General features: G+C 42.1%; 1 protein-coding gene and 1 long non-coding RNA gene across 4 annotated transcripts in view; one reads left to right on the forward strand and one right to left on the reverse strand.

The window, feature by feature from the left end:
* Positions 1–5,017, forward strand: part of LOC138804611 (uncharacterized) — a 28,343-nt gene extending 23,326 nt beyond the window's left edge. The window contains exon 3 of the long non-coding RNA XR_011365306.1: positions 1,150–5,017. This is a non-coding gene — a long non-coding RNA (uncharacterized lncRNA). The remainder of the gene's footprint in view (positions 1–1,149) is intronic.
* Positions 1–18,406, reverse strand: part of Add2 (adducin 2) — a 110,141-nt gene that overhangs the window by 63,564 nt on the left and 28,171 nt on the right. The gene's annotated exons all lie outside the window — the stretch shown is intronic.

Genomic DNA, 18,406 nt, shown 5'->3' on the forward strand with positions numbered 1-18,406 from the left:
TTCTTAGTGTCAGTCCTCTGTACTTGTTCAAAATATGGAAGGACATACTTCCTTTTTACTATTAATTCAGGAGAGCCAAGTCACTGGAGTCAACCATTTTGAAACATGTGACTTCTGAGGAACAGCCACAGCCAGTCCTTCCACTCCCAACAGGCCCTCTGGAAACCTAGGAGCAATTGGAGTACACCAGGCTTTGCCACAATCAGCTCATAGCCTGCTTCCAGCCTTCAGTTCCATTTCTAAGGACACAAAATGGTATGAAATACCATTCTAAAAACATTTAGAAATGTCTCTCAATATAGGCTGCAGATTTTTGGACCAGATGGCTTTGTAACTTTGCAAAGTAGACTTGATTTTATAGTTATTTAAATATCCCATATATTTTAAATACACAGTGCTTCTGCTAATTAACACTTCGCAATTTCTCAAGAGTCCCACAGGCAATTGTTACCACTTGTAACTGGTGAAAGATAGTGTCAAGAAAATGAATCCTATTTCTCTCCCAAATCACAGCCCTGGGATAGTGTATGTGAAATACCTCATCTCTCTCCCTCTGTGAGAATGGAGTGGTGTTAGAAGTCGAGTGTGATTTGCTGATGTGGGGAAAGAGTACATTACATCCAGCCCTTGGACAAATACACTCTTCAAAGCAGACTCCAAAACACACACACACACACACACACACACACACACACACACACACACACACACACACACACACACACACACACACGCGTCTGCAGAGGGCAAAATGACATGGTCTGTGAAACTCACTGAACACAGATGTGGAGTGGGGACCCAAGTCTTGTGCCCCAAATATCACCAAGCCACCTAAACATCTTCTCTCACTCCTTTTTGCCTGAAGTTTGATCATTTACAAATTTAGCTAAATTTCCTATTTTTAAAAGCCAGTGTTCCAGGGAGATACTTCACCCATCCAACATCAATGTGAATCTACTAAGACAGCAATTAGAGATACACAGAGAGGATGGGCCTCCTTCCTTTAACATAACAGCAGGGCCTGGGCCCCTGGACTGTTAGGAAACAGGAGTCCTTAGAATTTGATGGGCACCAAAGAGTGAGGATGTATCTGGAACTTCCTGTCACTGTTCCAGCTCCTCCCATCTCATGGCTGTTTCCTCTTTGTAGGAAAAGAAGACATAGCAGAAGGCTGCCAATGAAGTAGAAACAGAAGTAACCTCAAAGACAACGTGATGCGGGAAAAGCGTGATATTGGGGGAAAGAGTGATATTGGGGGAAAGCTCATCGTGCAAAAACTTTCCTGAAATTCTGAGAATAGCATAGATCTCAGACAGGTTATCTCTGCCACTCCATTGGAAGTCTGTTCATCAGTGTACCCCCAACACCTAGATTTGTCCTGAGAAATGCTCATCAGAATGGGCTCAGTGAATGCAATGCAATGGTTGACAGTGAGGTGACACTTGAGGTCCTTCTAATCAGTCTTGCCCCCAGGGACACTGAGCATGTGCAGCTGCTTGGTCTTAATGCCTGGGGAGAGACCAGAGCTCTCAACAGAACCTCCCCCCACACCAGCGCCCCACCCCAAGAGATGCTGCCAAACCCTGCTGGCTCTCGGCTGCTCCCCTGGGTCCCTCTCCTCATTAGGCATCTGTTCAGTGGCTAGCCCACGCATGTCACATCAGAAAACACAGGATGTCTTTCCTGTGTACAACCACCTTCAGTCACCCTTAACCAAACCTTTTCATCATTAACCAGGCAGCAGGTTTTGTATTGAAAATCACATGGGGAAATTTGTCCTGGAGGACGCATGGGAGGGATTGTTCACTCTTCATTTTTTAATTTTTAATTACCGTGTGCAAAAAAGAAATCTCAGATATTCTGTTGGACTCATTTCCCTAAGGCGATAGTTATGGCCATATTTTCAGTACCTCCACCCCCAGCCTCCATACATGGGGTTAGAGCATGAAGCAGCACAGGTGATTGTGACAACCAGACATAATTCTGTAGGAAGGGAGAATAAAGTTAGTAATTTGCAACTAAGTCAAGAAGTAGCAAAAACAAAAAACAAGAAACCCAAACACACATATGCACAAAGCCCAACAATATGAGGCCTTTAGGTCTTTACAGTTCATGTTTGTTAACTAACCAGAAACAGCTCTGGAATTAACCAGTGACACTACTTCTTAAAGCCACCCTACAAACACTCAGATCCACACACTTGCCCAATGCGAGGCGTACCACGAGTCAGCCATTCATTTCTGTCTATCTGAGACAGAAATGTCACAAGCCCCTGGGGTTAGTGAATCACATACCTATGCAAAACAAAGCTTCTCCTGAGCTTTGGCATACATGTACACACATATGTATGTACACACACACACACACACACACACACACACACACCACTGCCGCACTGAAGTGGCTTTGTCATGGGGGAAAAGCACCGGATGTGTTTAAGAGATGGAGAATCTGGTCCTGGATCTCCCTGAGGCATCCTCAGATGGCCTGCAGGAGTGTGGGAGGTAGGACAGGAAGGTCTCCCTGTCTAGAGCCAGAGCAGCAAACTCACGAGGGTAGAGGGGTCTGCTCCAGACAAAGGGCTCAGCAGACTGAAGCTACCTCTAGGCTGAGGCCACTGTTTGCCTATGGAAGTCAGTGGCTCTCCTTTGGGGACATGAAGTAAACAAAGGAACTGTGTAGAGAGCTTTAGAATGCCACAGTTCACACCCCAGCTAGTGAGAGGAAAGGGAAACATGTAGGAGTTAAATTAGAGCCACAGTGTTATGTCACAAGAAGAATCACTGAAATGCCTGATAGAAAGGTATCAAGCTCTAACTTCTATCTCTGGTCCTCCATCTGTCTGAATGTACCTTTCTCTGCTAATTATTTCCCATCTCATCATAGTCAGTCCTGCTCACAGTCTCCCATCTGTATCATTTAGCGTTCAAGAATTCCATGCACTGACACAGACATTGAAAAAAAGACATGCTTGAACAAATTGGCTATTTTTATAAGCCCAAGGTCTGAGGCCCATCTCCATTTGGTTTGCCATAGGCTACAATTTTGCAGAATCTTTGCCCTGAGTTTTTCTGGCAGCAGATATTGCTTCTTGCAGGGAGATGTGAAATCACTGCTGGCTCATCTTCTCCCCTGTGATCCCTGGCTGCTTTTTGAGGAGGTTTTAATTATGCATAGGAAGGGAATGTGGTGCATGAATAAAACACCAAGCCAAGATCAAGACGTGCTGCCTTGAGATCAAGCCTGATGGTAAAGCAAACCAACTGTCTGTTAGCCAGAGTCTTCTGGTTTGCATCAGAATGAGGGTTTGGATCCCTGACTCTTTGCAAAGGATGCCGTCTGACATGTTCAAGTTTGAGCCAATGTCAGCTTGTCAAGTGCTGATTTTAATTTCCTCCCAGCAGCCTCGCCACATAAATCATTGCTAGCGGACAAAGGAAGAAATGCTATTGATGTGGTCTTTTGCAGTAAGGGTGACTACATATTTGATATTTTAAAACAGGTTATCAAAAAAGTGGTAAGCGTCTGGTAAGATACATTAAGGATCAGAGGCAACACAGTGGAAAGGAATGAAAGACTCTATATCTGGGCTCCCAATTTGCAGATTACATAACTGCTGTTTCTGTGCCACCTAGGAAGGTTTTAATGTTGTTAATAATACAGTAAGGGTTGGCACATTTTCAGAAATGGCTTGCTGCACTGATAAAGAAAGGATTGCCTTTCTTGTCCCCAAGTCCCAGAGCTTTCCACAGACACACAAAAGCCCATCCTGAGCAGCAGATGAGCAGACTTCATCTCTGTTGTCAAGGAAACCAGTCTGTTCATAGCTCTAGAATTAGAAAGCCTGGGCCTGGCTTCGGCAGTGCCTTCCGCCCACTCCTCCTGGAGGAGCCTTCCATCTCTTCCCCCAACACATGCCAGCATGCTAAAGACCCCTTCTCTAGCAAGATTCCCAGCATATCACTGGAGTGGGACTCCACTAACAACCCAAACCAACCAGCAGATGAGCACACAAATAAACTCAAGGGGAAAAAAACGAGTTTTTTTGCACAAAGAAGACAAAGAACAACTAGTAACAGCCAAATGATTAACCTATGTTATCAGGAATGGCTTCGAGTTGCAGGATTGACTGCCCAGTGCCAGCCCAGTACTTTTTCTCTCTACAACTGCCCCACTCCCAGTTTTCCAAATAGGAGCCTTAGCCCATTGCATCCACCAATGGGCTGAACCTAGTATTCAGATCTGAGGCAGGAAGTATAGCCCAGAGAGGTCTTTGAAGTAGACAGTCAGGAGTAACATAGAGATCTTAGAGAAGGGGAGAGGGGATCCCATTGGAATAAGCCAATGAGTATCTTTCGGAATATGCTTGTGAAATTTTGGACAGGGATAGATTAAGGGAGACCCTAAGGGTCACCTAACAAACAGAATCTTGACAAAATGGTTCATCTGAAAACTCCCAGGCTATGTATACAATACATGATAGCACTGCCATCCATAATGGACCACAGATATGCAGATGATCCCATGAGAGGGGTGAAAACTAGGGTTGAAAACTCCTGTTGTCTTACATTTGAGCTGTTCTTTTTCTATGTTTAGGTACACAGATACTTACCATTGTATCACTATGCCTACAGGACTTAGCATAGTAACTTGTACAGGGTACACCATATAGTAGCCTATGTGTAGCAGGCTGTACCAGGAGTGTATAGAAGTATATAAATATGCACTATGCTTTTGAACAATTCTGGAGTCAGCTAACAATGTAGTTCTGAGAATATTTCCTTTCAATAGATAACACATGAGTGTACTCAGTCTTCTAACTACCCAAGCCAACCTGTATCTGAACCCTCTTCCTGACTCACTTGAATATGTATTTTATCTGAAATAAACCAACAGCCCTAAAAAAATCACATGCTGACCCCTCTTCCATCCCTAGAAGCTGAAGAACAATTTATAGCAGTATTATAGAGGGTTAATGAAGTTTTGCTGAATTTTCATGAATGGATGAATTCTTATTCTGGACATTGTGAAATCACCTTCAAAAAGTGTGCAGAAATTAAAAGTTTGTCTTTCACTCTTTTTTAGTTTTTTTTCTAAATTTTATTGTAAAGGTACAGAGGGTTACAGTTACGTAAGTCAGGTGGTGAGTACATTTCCTTTTTAACAGTGTCATCCTCTAGGTGCACAGAATTTTGAAGGCACAGTAACTCATATCTGTAATCCCAGCTACTTAAGAATTGGGACCATCATGGTTCAAAGCCACCCTGGGCAAAAAGTTACTGAGAACCTATAACATAAAACAAGCCAGGTGTGTTGGTTCACAGCTATAACTCCAGCTATTCAGGAGAAAGAGGGGGTGGGAAGTCTCAAGACTGGCCCCAGGCAAAAATGAAACCCTACCAGAAAAAAAAAAATAACAGCCAAAAATTCTGCAGGTATAGCTCAAGTGGTAGAGAGTGCTTGCCTAGCAAGCACAAGTAGGGAAATAATTTTAAGATTTTCATTGGTAGAATTTCAAACAGTATTAGCTAGGATTTCATTCCTACTGGTGCTTTATCCAACCACTCAATTATTGCAGTTGCTTTATTATTGGCAATAACTATGGAGAAGTCCAAGTGAGACACATGATCGGGGAATTAAGGACCTAATAGCTACTCTGAATAAAATCCTTCCAGCCTACACAATGTTCTGACTTGGGATTTGCAAAATAATTAACTGAAAAACAAATGACTTTTGACCAGTAAGACTAGACTTTAATTAGACAGACACACACCTGGGTTACTCCTGGAAATATGCCCTAGTTATGCAACTGGAAATTTAAAACATCTCAAATCCTATGGTAGAATTTCTCAAACATGACAAATATAGATCCCAGCAGTGCTTTTTTGAAATCTCCCTTCCTCTCTGATTCACTACACTCCATGCACAGCTACCCACAGGCCTTTCTCTCCAAACCTCAACCTCCCTCCCCCACAGCCCCCTGCCCCAGGCTCCCTCCCTTCCTGTCACTCCATCCTGACAACCTCAACATTACTATGCAAATATTAATATTCAATTTCTTTCTTCTCTGCCCATGTCGCCTCCAAACCCACTCCCTGCTCCCCCTCTTAACACATAAGGCTGACATAACTCTCTCCCCTCAGGAGGGTGGGACAGACAAAGGAAGAAGCCATAAAACACAAAGCCCAGGGAGGCTGACTGCAGGGGAGCAAAGAACAATCAGACAGCCAGGAATGGCGTCCATCCCATCATGCAGAAAAAAGCAGTGTAGGAGGGAGGATTCCATAGGCACAAAGGCGTAAGTGAAAGAGGCAGAGGTTGGGATGGGGCTGGAATAAGGAGGACCCAGCTGAGTGGAGGTCTGAAGTTTTAACCATCCCACTCTGGCAAAATGTCAAGTTGAAATAGCATGGGTTACTTTGGCTTTCTCTAGGGGACAACTCACATTAGGGTGAAATCTAAACTGCTCCTGCTGCCAATGAGGAGACAGAAATGTTATGACAGCTCCTGGCCCGTACTGGCCTGGGGGTTTTAAATATCTCAGCAAAATACCCCTCCAGGTTCAGGGTGTAAGCATGACTGTCCTCGAAGTCTGTCACCACATCCACTTGATGTTTCTAAACCAAATAAGACTTGACACAGTTCTATGTAATGAGATCAGCTATCTAGTCTATTATATTACTTCTAGAACCTTCCATATGTCTTTGAAGACATTATCCAGTTTAGAAAACCTTATGAATGCTTTCCCTGTTTTAGACATAAAGAAAATCTATTTCTCCACACTCTTGCTTTTTTTTAAAAAAAAGTTAACTTAAATAATCTCATCTTGAAAATAGAATCATTAGTCCATCCAGGATGCTCATGCGTACACAGCCCAGGGGAGAGGGAAGTCATACCTGTGATAAGACTAACACTGCTTTCACGTCTCTCTCCCAGGTTCCCTGTTCTGATTCCCTCTCTGTAAGAACTCAGCTTCTCCCCATCTGGAGGCCAAAAGAGCAAGACTTGGAACAGATTCATTCTCTCAGATTCAGATACACACATGCATGCATGTGTGCGTGCGCATGCGCGCGCGCACACACACACACACACACACACACACACACACACACACACATCGCCTCTGCTCTTCACTATATCCTTGGTTGTCTGTAGTGTTGGGAATTGAACTCAGCACTTCACATATGACAAGAAAGCACACAATATGCTGAGCTACATCCTCAACCCTTCACTCCCATTCTTGTTTTTTGTTTTGTTTTTGCCAGTCCTGAGGCTTCTTTTGCTCAAGGCTAGCAGTCTACCACTTGAGCCACAGCACCACTTCTGGCTTTTTCTGAGTAGTTTACTGGAGAGTCTCACAGGGACTTTTCTGCCCGGGCTGGCTTCGAACTGTGATCCTCAGATCTCAGCCTCCTGAATAGCTAGGAGTATAGGTGTGAGCTACCAGTGCCCAGCTTGACTTCCATTCTTTACAGTGAGAATTATTATCCTTTTTCTAGAAAAGGAAACAGAGGCTCGCCCATGATTTCAGCAAGTTGCTCTGTAATACACAGCTAATGAGCAACACAGCTGACACTGAGCCTGGTATATCTGACTCCAAACTAGTCTCCTGTGAGGTCTTCAGTAGCTTCAATAGCTTGTTTAATTTTTCAAGTTAAGCACTACTTAGGAGACCTACCCATAAACAAAAGCACAAATCTTTACTAAAGAAAGACTAGACTCTTTAAAGTGATCACAAATGTTGCAAGGAATTCCAGTTTAACATACTGTCTGGCTAACAATCCACATCTCACCCTCCCACAACTTTTCACTAAAAGTCAATGTCAACTGACACACAAAGCCAATGAATAACTCCTATAAGCTTCAAGAATCCCACTGGTAATTACCTTACAGGCAGAGGATGGATGAACAATGACTTATCGCAAGACCCATGAGACTGAAGGAGAGGCTGGAAAAGTGGCTGAAGCAGGCACTGGAGGAGAGACAGCTCATGGACTGGAAGGTGACGCTGTACCCCTCCTTTTGGCTAGCCTTCCACCCAGCTCAGGGTCTATATCTCTAGAAAGCTTAGCCACCTTCCACAGTGACAGGAAAGCTGATTCTCAAATGTTACACCATTTCACACCAAACCATCCCTGTGTGAATATTTCATGCTTCCTTCAAACCAGAATGCCAGTGTCAGTAATCTGACATGGCCAGGAACACAAGTGGACTCCAATGCTATGTTGAATGCAGACAGTAAAAGATGCAAATAAAAGTGAAGATGTAAATAAAAGTGAAGACGTAAATAAAAAATGTCTGCAAATCCATCTCCAGCTACTAATAAAGACATTTTTCTATAATGAAGTCATAGACTGAGTAACAAAAATTATTGAAATAAGTATGCAACTAAACAAACGAGGAGTTACAAGACATACATTATAGACAATAAAACTCCAAGTAGAAAGCTCTAGATCCTTTAGTGGTTTGAACCCAGCTGGAAAAGTCCCCATGAAACTCTTATCTTTGATTAACCACTCAAAAACCAGAAATGGAACTGTGACTCAAGTGGTAGAGTGCTAGTCTTGAGCAAAAGAGCTTAGGGACCACACTCAGATCCTGAGTTCAAGCCCCACAACTGACCAAAAAAGAAAAAGAAAAAGAAAAGAAAAAAAGAGCTCTAAATCCTTCAAAGATATTTATACTAAAAAAAAATCAAACAATATTATGTATCAAATAACCTAGTATTAGACTGCACATATAAATCAAAACCCCCAAGAATACATGAAAAACAACAAGTTTACAAAGATAACGGATGAGATGAATATTTTTTTTAGTCCTTGACAGATTATAGAGGTTTGGGACAGGGAAGAGGACAATTAGGGAGTTGTATAGATTGATTAATTAGACTCAGACACGTTCCTCATTATCTACATGTTCCCAATATACCATCAGGACAGATTTATATATATATATACCATTTTGACAGATTCAAAATAGTAAGGTGTATATCAGATAAGCCATTCCACTACAAGTATTTAGAGCTATGTGAGATACCAGTGACCTTGAATGGAAAGAGATAATGAAACAGAGGGATACATTGTCCTGTAGAGAAAGTAACAAAAAAATCACATGGTAAACCATCAGCAAATAGAAAAATAATGGAAAGTATAAGGACAATCAGAGACACCTGCTAGCATGGCAAACCCTGAAGTCCTAGACAAAGAAAGCCAGTCAGCCATTCTGCCACTGAGCTAGAATCATCGGTGCATTTTTGGGAGTTACTAAATTTAAATGCTCAGTGCTCCAGACCATATGACCTTCTCGAGTACCCAATGCTTTGATTAAAAGTGTAACATGAAGGACAGCCTGGCTTGAGGAGGGGGAGGAAGGGCAGTTTAGTGAAGACTGTCCTGCAGGACCTGTTTCTTCTATTTTCTCCTGGAAGAGATGGCCATATGGCTTTTTGTGATCAATGCCACACAAACACAAGTTCTTCTGGGGAAAATAACCTGCAGTGAGCTTCCTCTGCGGTAGCCACTAGTCGCTGTCATGTGGAAGCAACTCCCTTAGGGACATCTCAGGAGGAAAGCCTAGAACAGACCCCACCACCAACAATACCCAACAGCCCTACAGGCAAGAGCAAGAGATCATGTCTGCTGGGTTCAGCTATGGGGATAATAGGGTGGCGTGATGTGCAGTATAACTGTTCTGTGGAGACCAGTGATCTGAGTGAGGTCACCATTAGCTGCAGCAATAGCTCAGAGTAAGAGGCAAAAGCAGGTGGAGCAGCATACCTGCACTCCTAGTACTCCCTATGGCTACTCAGCTACTAGGAGGCTGAAGCAGGGGATAGTCACCTGAACCCAGCAATCGAAGGCCAGGCCTGGCAGCATAGTGACACTCTGTCTCAAAAGAATAAATAAATAAGTAAAAGGAGGTAGACAGAGAAGTGCAAATCTCTCTACCTGAAAGTCTTGGGGAATCCATGAAAGGCACTGACTTTCCTATTGTTAATAGAAGATGGACGTGGGCCATTTTAATTGCATCTTAAAAGGAAAGGAAAACCACATATTAAGTGTAGGCTAGAGGTCTTCAAGATAAGTGGGCTACATGTTAATGAAGTATTTATAAAGATTTATACTGAGCATGGTGTGCACTGTAATCCCAATGATTCTGAAGGTGACACAGAAGGATCAATAGTTGGAGGCAAAGCTAAGCACAGTGGTTAATATCTCTAATCCAAGCTACTTGAGAAGCTGATCAGGATTGTAGTTTAAGGCCAGTCCAGGCAAGAAGTTTTTCAGAAGCCATCTCAACAGATCAGGCTACATAGTGGGCAGCTGTCAACCTAATTACAAACAGAAAGCATATTACCTCTTTTTTTTGGGATTGAAACTAGGTAGTAAGTTTTAATGAATAAAAAATTATCTGCCACCTAGATATCTCACCCCCCCCCAGTAATGTTTAGAAAGGAAATCTAAATGTAAGGAAGTATTGTTAGGAAAAATAATGAATATATATATATATATATATATCAACAATTGGGGATAAGTCAGAGTCATATTTAAAAACAAACTTAGAATCTTTGATAATTTTATTCATAAGAATAAATATTGAGGCAATTTTAAAAGTTAGAAGAAAAAGAACAGAGTAAAGCTAAAGGGAAGGGATTTGGATAGTAAACTTTGCTGATTACTTGAGCCACACTGCAGTCTGAGGGAAGGAATTAAAATAAACTAATGAAAAGACAAAGAAGAAATGGTTTATGAAAACTAAAAGCTAGTTATAAATATAGATACCTTCTTAGCAACTTGATAAAGGATAGATAAGTACCAAAATATAAGGTTGGAGACATGGCTCAAGTGATAGAGTAAGAGAAAGTGAGAGAAATGAGAGGGAGAGAGGGAGGGAAGGAGGAAAGGTAAGAGGTAGGGGACAAGGGGAAGAAAGGGAGGGAAAGAAAATGAAAATGAAAGGGAAAGGAAATGGTAGGAAAAAGGAAAAGGAAAGGGAAGCTAGATGACTCATGCCTGTAATTCTAGCTACCCAGGAGGCTGGAAAATTGTTAAACCACAGGTTGGGCAGAAATCTGTGAGATTCTATTTCTACTGGAGGCAAAAGAAGACCAGGCAATGATACGGGATCAGAAATAGAAGAAAGAACCAAGTGATGGAACCAGACAAGGCTGAGCCTTAGCTACTTACATTGGATGTTAGTATTTAATCTGGAAATCTCTAGAAAAAGTTGGATTTTCTATAAGCCACATTCAGGAAGAGTCTACAAGGAACATAGAAACATATTGATGACTGATTCATCATCCATTACACTGTCTCTGCCACGATGTTCTATTCAACATACCACTCAGTATTAGAGAGGTAGAAGGGAATCACAGTTGACCTGGGAACAACTCACCCCAAGATGTAGTAGAACCAGGATGTGCTACAACACAGATGAGCTGGCCTTCTGTGGATGGCAGGATCTAGACCCTTAATTCTCTATGTAGTAGCAAACCAAGCCTCCAACTCTGAGCCCAGAAGTATCATTTGCACTCAGTCTAAAAAACTAATTTACTGCCTTCCCTTGATAAAAGTCATACTATAATTTATAACAACATGTAATTATTTAGTATAATTCACATTATAACTTACTATTCCCTCTCTCTCCTCTTTTCATACATCTCTCTCCATTCTCCTCTTCCTCTTTTTCCTTCCCCCTTCTTCTCTCACATCCCTGATCCCTCAACCCCGCACTAACACTCTGGACTCAGGAGGCCAGCATCATAATCACAGCTGTACACACTCATCCACCCAGCCATGGGCTCCCAGGCAAATCTGTTACCTGGTTTTGAGATATCACTAATATATCAGAAATAGAATAGGAGGTTGGGTTGGAATGGAAGATTGTAAACTGTGAGAACTCTAACAGATCAAAAAGGGGTTTACCAGAGAATCTGTGTTTGGTTCAATTCTGTTTTAACTATTTGAGTACCATACTAATCAGTACATGTAGTATTTCTAATATTAAGAGATTGAGACCACAAATCCCTTATTCCAATTCATCTTTTCCCTGGCATCCCTGATACTCTCTCTCTCCCTCCCTTCCTCTCTCTCTCTCTCTCCCTCCCTTCCTTTCTCTCTCTCTCTCTCTCTCTCTCTCTCTCTCTCTCTCTCTCTCTCTCTCTCTCTCTCTCTCTCTCTCTCTCTCTCTCTCTCTCTCTCTCTCTCTCTCTCTCTCTCCCTCCCTCCCCTCCCTCCTGAACTGGATCTTTTATGGAGATACAAGTCTGCTCCTGTCTGTTCACATGAAAATACATGATCAATTATGTCATCTAAGAATTCATACACTGAGAATGTGAAGGGTAAACAAAGGAGGAGGCTACAATGCTTGATAGGAAATGTACTCATTATCTTGCCCATGTAATTGTAACCCCTCTGTACAGTATGTTCACAATAAAAAAAAAGTAAAAAAAAAAAAGAATTCATACACTGAGTCCAATGAAACCATGAAAACTTAACCACATCTCCTTAAAACCAGCTCCTGAAATAGCAAAACTAAGTTTTGGGTGTTACTTTTTTGTTAGGGAGTGGTTTTCCTAGATTTTGAACTCAGGGCCTCATGCTTACTAGCCAAGCACTCCACTACTAGAGCATCCCCAGTCTCTTTTTGCTATTTGTTTTTGGTTAGGGTCTCCTTTTGCCTAAGCCACTGACTTCTGCCTCCCAAGTAGCTGGGATTATAGGCATGTACCATCAAACCTAATATCTAATTTCTTTCAGGTGAAGTAAAATAGTCACCCTCAAAAGATAAACAGACTGCTAGTTGGAGAGGATTTTGTTGTTGTTGTTGTTCTTGTTGCTTGGTTGTGGGGCTTGAACTCAGGGCCTGGGCACCGACCTTGAGCTCTTTTGCAAAAGCTTACCATTTTGAGCCACAGCACAAGTTCTGGTTTTTGATTGGTAAAAATGAATGCTACTACATTCATTTTTGGTTAAAGTATAAATTTGTTCAACCACTCTGGAAAGCAGTATGGACTCAAAAGACTAAACATAGAGCTCCCCTATGACCCAGCAATCTTGCTTCTGGGCATTTACACAAATGACCACAGACAAGGCCATACTAAAGTTACCAGCACAACCATGTTCATTGGTGGAATTATTTACCATAGCTAAGATATGGAACCGACCCAGATGCCCCTCAGTAGATGAATGGATCAAGAAAATGTGGTATATAAATACAATGGTAAATTAGAGATAAGAGTGTCACAGGGACTTTTTTTTTCCCTGGCTGGCTTTGAACTGCAATCCTCAGATCTCAGCTTCCTGAGTAGCTAAGATTGGCGAGAGCCACCAGCGCCCAGCTTGAAGGGAAATTTTTTTTTAAATCATCTTTAAATAGTTGTACAAAGAGGTTTCAATTCAACATGTCTGTTCATAAGTACAATCCAATTTGATCAATATCACTCCTTCCATCATAAAAGAGGGCAATTTTGAAGAAAAAATGATGATGAGGCAAAACATCAAGCCAGACTTAACTGATATCTACTGAGTCTTCAACTCTTGGCTGTAGAACAACAGAAAATGAAAGAAAGGGAATACCATAAAGCCTCAAAGACAAGAAGATACAGTAGCCATTCTGTGTCTTTGGGACTTTCCTGTTTTTTAAATAAAAACCATTCAAGCCCCTCGTGTGCTCCATATAAGGGAGATCTGGTAACATCAACAGCCACCACGACTTGGAAGCAAAGGTAGGTGGATCACAGTTAAGGTCAGGCCAGGCAAAAGCACAAGACCCTATCTGGAAACACAACAATAATAAAAGCACCAGGCCTTCAGTACTAGAAAAAGAAAAGTTTTCACAAGAAAAGAAAAAAATATTTTCCTTTTTGGTGTATAACATTTAAACAAGTGTGTACAATTCTGATGGATTTTCTGGGTTTATTTTTTAAAGAAACACAGGAGTAGCAGCTTCCTGGAAGCTGCTATATGACATTTAAAGACAAACACAAGTTCTTGGGAAGGCAGCTTTGCCTTTCAAAGCAACTTTATAATTTGCCAAGCAAATTAATACATAGTCTTTGACTTGCTTCTCAGAATTACTCATACTACTTTGGATAGTGAATTCTGGAATACTTTTGTTTCATTAAAAAAAAAGTTTGTTGGTTATTCCAAGACAAGCTCCAAATGTACCAAGAAATTATTTTTATAAGAATTTTCTTTCTTTTCTTTCTTTCCTTTTTGTTTTTTGTACTAAGGTTTAGAACTTAAGGCCTATTGCTTACTTGGCAGATGGTTGTTTTTTTTTAAATCACAGAGCTACATCTCAATCTCTGTTTTTGACTGGCTATATTTGAGGTAGGGTCTCCCTTCCTGCCCTGTTAGTCAGTCTATGTTAGGTTCCCTATTGTAGCATGTGCCACTAGATCTCAGTTGAAAAGGGATCTTTCAAATTTTTCTGCCCACCTAGCCTTGAATTACTATTCTTCCACTCTTGGCCTCTCAAGTTGCTAAGATTAAACAGTTTAACTACCAGACCTAGAAACTCTTAGCTGAAAATACCCCCAGAACATAACAAGGGTATACTAGCTTCTATATGTTGTTGAGGTTTTTGGGTTTTATTTTTACTTTTGCTGGTCCTAGGGCTTGAACTCAGGGCCTGGGTGGTGTTCCTGAGCTGCTTTTGTTCAAGGCTAGCACTCTACCACTGGAGGTACAGCGCCATTTCCAGCTTTTTCTGTTTATGTGGTGCTGAAGAATCGAACCCACAGCCTCATGAATGTGAGGCAAGTCACCTTCATAGCCCCTTTGTTGATGTTTTTAATAATTCAAATGAATTTAATTTGGCAATTTAGGGTTGTGAGATCATCTGTTTACAAATTCATTTAGCATCGATCATGAAGACATTCAGACAATATTCAGAACAAAATACATTTAGCTATTGTAAAGCTGGGCAAATACGTGACAGAAGTAAAGGCTGAGGAAATTTTAAATAGCATTATTAAACATTTCATAGTATTAAAAGCACATTGAGGATTGTCTACCAAGCACTGATGGTTTAATTGGCTGAGAAGTTCATTTAATCATCTCTGTCTAAACAGAACATTTACATAAAAGAAAAGAAGGCTGTTATCATCTGTTGCCAGTGATCTGGCTGAGAAAAAAAATCACTCAGCAAACACCACCTAGAATGCAGAATGGTAAACAGAGCCAGGCAACATCCCAGTGAGAATGGCACTTAGCCTGGTTTGGCCTGCATACCTACAGTCACGGTCTCTTAACATCAGAGATATGCTCAGGTTTGTTTTTCAGTCAGGGTCTTGCTCTTTAGCACTAGCTGGCCTAAAACTCTTGATCTTTCTGCCTCTACCTCCCCAGTGCTGAGATGATAGGTGTACACTAACACTCCCAGACTGTGTGCACACAAACTTATATAAGAAGCCACTACACACCTAGATAGTATATATTGTGTATGGATACATCTGTTGGCTGAGACATTGTTATGCTGTAGTTGGCGAATGTGGCCTCCTAGTTAAGGAGGCCAGAGAGAGCTTCCTTAAGAAAGTGACAGCTGAGCTGTTGTAGGGATGAATAAGAATTAACAATAAACAGGAATAAAAAGTGTTTCAGGCCACAGCACTAGCACATAGAAAGGCTTTGTGGTGGATCAGAGCATGGCAAACCCACGGAATCAAAGGAAGAGTACTTGAGGTACAGCAGAGTTGAGGAGCCTTGAGAGGCCAGGTGACACATGGAGCCATCCAACTACTTTATCATTCACTCACCAGTCAAATATTTACTAGTAACCTTCTATGTATCAGACACTGTTCCAAGTCCTAGAGGAGTCCCTGGTGCAACCAGGATGGGTAGGGAACCCATTTTCCAAGTTTATATTCTAGATGGATAATAAATATCATTCTTTCAAAACCTTGGGGATTAAGCTCTGAGGAGCACTAAGAGAGTGACTTGGTTGGATGAAAAAGGGAGAGGCAAAACTAGGGTGACAGACAGGATGCCTATACAATCACAAAGAACCTCTCCCACAAGACTTAGAAATATCAAGAGATAAACAGTTTCACTCCAGGACAGAAGTCTGGCATACACCAGCTTAATCAAACAAAGTCAGGGTGGACCACCTGTAGAGTGCTTGGAAAGAGGGCAGAGCCCCCTCTTCACGACCTGCTCAAAACACATAATGTGAGCTCAGTTCTGAGACTGTCCCAGATAAACCCTACTTGAAAAATGTGACACAAGCACTGCCCTGCAACCTTAAAGATGTTAAAAGTCATGGGCTGGGAAGGTGGCTCAGTGGTAGAGCACTTGCCTTGCATGCCTGAGCCCTGGGTTCGATTCCTCAGCACCACATAAGCGAAAAGAAAAAAGCTGGAAGTAGCACTGTGGCTCAAGTGGTAGAGCGCTAGCCTTGAGCTGAAGAGCTGAGGGACAGCGCTCAGGCCCAGAGTTCAGGCCCCACGACCGGACCCCCCAAAAAAGTCATAAAAGCTAAGGGGAGATGAAGGAAGTGTTCCAGATGTAAGGAGTACAGATAGGCATGGTCTAAACTAGGAAAAACGTATTTTACTTTGCTGTAGAGAATATTAGTAGAACTGTCCATGGTAGAGGTCAAATGTCAATGACAATGGTCACAAATGGCATTTGACTGTGTAAAAGAAAGTCTTTGAAAGACTCACTGAAGTCTTGGGCAAATGGGCAGCAGTGTGTCTGCACTTTGCTCAAGCAATTCGAAAAATATGTCTATACAGATATACAGGGTATGTATACATGCGTGGATGCACAGCACACATAGATACACAGTAAGATTGCCCCTGAGGAGGTAAAAGTTAGGATGCTGCACAAATGGCAAGAAAGAAAGAAGTAATGAAAACCCAAGGAAGAGCACTGCAAGCCAAGGGAACAGCTAGCACAGAAGCACAGCGGTCAGAAAACATTTGGTGAGTTGAAGGATCAGAAAGAAAACTCAACGATGGCTAAAGCTGAGCGGGCAAAGGCATAGGTGCCATGAAATCAGGACAAAAAGGACTTGTGCCTTTTTACAAAGAACAACAGGAAAGCACCAATGGGCTTTAACCAGGATGACATGGTTCCATTTGCATATTGTCTGCTTATGAAGTGGAGAGTATGGGGAAAGGGCAGGGCACCCATGGACATGAAGAGGCAGTTAGAGGCAGCAGTAGGTATCTGGCAGAAATGATGGTGCTTGGCCTTGGGGCATGGGAGCCAAAGTCAGTTGACTTGGGGATATTTAGGAGACAAAGGTTCAAACAGGACTTGGTGTAACCTCAATGTGCCTGCTGCTCAGCCAAGAGAACAGAATCTGCTATACATGTACTCCCATCCCATCCCTGGTGCAGGGTGGTTGCTCTGGATGGTGACACAAAGCACAGAAGCAGAGCTGATGTCATTCATGCTGGGAAGGGCCTTTAGATGTGAGGGTTTCCTTCTCAAACCCACACACCTCTGAGGGCACAAAGATGTTTCTAATATCCCAGCACAAGTGCTATGAGTAGGAGCAGGTGGGAGAGGAGAGGGCAGACTCCACCCTCACCATGGCCCTCCCAAGAGAGCAGCTGTCTGTGCTAACAGCATATTGCCTGTCTCTTTCTTGAGAAAGCACAGCAGATGTGATGCTTTTTATGTAATGTCCGATTACCCCAAGGAATGTCACCATTTTTATGATTAATCAGTCACATGCACTCAAGGACATATGTGAGGTGTGCTTTGAAGGATGACAAAAGACCCTGCAGAGAGGAGATAAATGGAGCCTTACCCTTGTAGCCAATAGTCAGAGAAACAGATTAACTGCATGTTACATAATGACCTCTCATTGCAGATGCCATGATAAGGGTGATTTTCATCTAAATTCACTGTGAAACAAAACCTACAGGTTATGTAAATGATGGGGGAGCCTGCAAACAACAGATACTCCCTTTTCAGAACCCCCAAAATAATGAGCTATGGCTGTTGTGATAATCACTTCTAAAATCCCACCAATAAATAAAATGGCTCATGTACTTGAAAGGATTCTTCCAAGAGGGAAAGGAACCAAGCTGAAATATTCCAAATCTCTTTGTAAGGCCCAGCTCAGATGTCACCCGCTTTGTCCTGTTTTCTCTGATCTTTGGAGCAGAATTAATGGGCTTCTCCTCTGAGTGCTTATAACACTCATGAGCGAGAATTATTTATCATGGTAAATCTCAGATGACTGTCTTTGATTGCAGTACCTGGCATGCCACTCAATTTCCTTTTTATTCCGGGGCTTTTAAAGAAGATGCAAATAGGAAAAGCATCAGCCGCCATGGAGCTGGCAGCTGCTGTCACTCATGAATCGGTTAATGGCACCAGACATGCACACTGCACATTAACCCTGTTAGTCCTCACTATTATCTTTAAAAGGTAGGAACCACTTTTCC

The sequence above is a fragment of the Dipodomys merriami genome, unplaced genomic scaffold, assembly GCF_024711535.1.
Source record: "Dipodomys merriami isolate MVZ:Mamm:240054 unplaced genomic scaffold, mDipMer1.0.p SCAF_37, whole genome shotgun sequence".
Taxonomy (NCBI): domain Eukaryota; kingdom Metazoa; phylum Chordata; class Mammalia; order Rodentia; family Heteromyidae; genus Dipodomys; species Dipodomys merriami.